This window comes from Petaurus breviceps, unplaced genomic scaffold (assembly GCF_028583685.1).
Source record: "Petaurus breviceps papuanus isolate PSGF00001 unplaced genomic scaffold, PetGlider_PUasm1.0 91133, whole genome shotgun sequence".
NCBI classification, from domain to species: Eukaryota; Metazoa; Chordata; class Mammalia; order Diprotodontia; family Petauridae; genus Petaurus; species Petaurus breviceps.
In genome coordinates this window covers 64,203,517-64,205,364 of record NW_027187419.1, presented here as the reverse complement: position 1 = coordinate 64,205,364, position 1,848 = coordinate 64,203,517, and the positions used below count along the sequence as shown (strand labels likewise).

At 44.4% G+C, this 1,848-nt stretch overlaps 1 pseudogene; it reads left to right on the top strand.

Moving 5' to 3' along the window:
- The first annotated feature begins 267 nt into the window (after positions 1 to 267).
- LOC138155360 (eukaryotic translation initiation factor 3 subunit K pseudogene) lies at positions 268 to 1,068 on the top strand (annotated as a pseudogene).
- The last annotated feature ends 780 nt before the right edge of the window (positions 1,069 to 1,848 follow it).

Here is a 1,848-nt window from a genome sequence, read left to right as displayed (position 1 = left end):
TGAGCAGTTGGGCTATCACTCTTCTTTATCCCTAATAAAGGGGATCTGCAGTTTCACTGATAAGAGTCTGAGATGGCACCGCTATACACTCAAATCAAAGAGGGTTCACAGTTATCAATTACCTTCTAGCAAGGGGTTCGTTACCCTTTTTTCTGTCATGGATCCCTGGCAATCTGGTGAAACCTATTGTCTCCTCAAAATAATGTTTTTGATCCTTTCAAGGAAATGCTAAATTTCAGTTAGACATTAGTGAAAATGAAGATGTAGGCCTTGGCGTCTGCATCTGCTTGCAAAAAGGAGGAAGACATGACGCTGTTTGAGCAGATGCGCGCCAACGTGGGGAAGCTGCTCAAGGGCATCGACAGGTACAATCCTGAGAACCTGGCCACCTTGGAGCTGTACTTGGAGACCCAGGCCAAGGAGAACGCCTGTGACTTGGAAGCCAACTTGGCCGTGCTTAAGCTATACCAGTTCAACCCGGCCTTCTTCCAGACCACAGTGACAGCCCAGATTCTGCTGAAAGTCCTCACCAATCTCCCCCACACAGACTTCACTCTGTACAAGTGCATGATTGACCAAGTTTGTCATGAAGAGCAACCCATCAGGCAGATCCTGAACTTGGGAGACTTGCTGGAGACCTGTCATTTCCAAGCTTTCTGGCATGCCCTAGATGAGAACATAGATCTCCTTCTACTTAAAGTCATCACAGGCTTTGAAGACTCCGTCCGAAAATTTATCTGCCATGTTGTGGGCATCACATATCAACATATTGACCACTGGCTCCTGGCTGAGATGTTGGGAGATCTGTCAGACAACCAGCTGAAAGTGTGGATGAGCAAATATGGCTAGAGCTCCAATGAAGCAGGGCAGGTCTTCATTTTCAGCCAAGAAGAGAGTATCAAGCCCAAGAACATTGTAGAAAAGATCGACTTTGAGAGTGTTTCCAGAACCATGGCCTCCTCCCAGTAACTCCTGCCCCATGTCTCCTGTTTGCTGCCTTCTGTTTCCCCTTACATACAGCCAGCTTAAATAAAAGCCCTTTACTTCCTGGAAAAAAAAAAAAGAAAATGAATGTGTAATGTTTGCCCCCTTCCAAGAACATGGAGCTTCCGAAATCTATCCACAGACCCCAGGTTGAGTCCCTTTTCTAGTAGTTCTTACTTGAGGCATAGCTGGGAAATTGGACCCTCGAAGGTACTGAGTATACAGTGTGCATATAAGGTTGGTTTTATGACTTCATTGATTGAGTTGATGCCAGGAGTAGTTGCATAAAGTAGTCAGAATGAGAAAGAATATGACATATTGAGAATTGGTAGAACCAAGTACAAGTAAAAATACCCATCAGTTTTGTGGATGCCTAGGAGTATAGTTCCCAAAGGGCTAGTGTTTTCACTAGTATTTACCTTGACTTAGGGAAAATAGAGAGAGAAATAGAGGATTATAATAGTATACTAAAGCAGTACTTCCCAGCTAGTATTTGTTTAGTTGGCAAGATTGTGTGCGCTAAATAAAAACAATCCTCCCCATTAAGTGACTCCAGTTCTGGGGATATGATGACAAAGTACTATCAGCTCCTACGTCTGAATGGAAAATGGTGCTGTGCTGAGACCCCAGCAACCTTCATATTTCACCTCAAGGTGATGACTGCATCAGAAGAGAATATGGTGCCAAAGACCTGTGGAAGAGATGCTCTTCCCATAAAGGCATAACTGGGCTTTGAGAAGAAAGCAATTGCTCGTGTTTGGAGGAACGATAGCATATATCCACAGGGACTTTTGGGAGAAAGACATCTGGGGCATGAATCTGAGATGGGAAGGAGACTCCACCAAGATTTAGCAAAACCAGTGA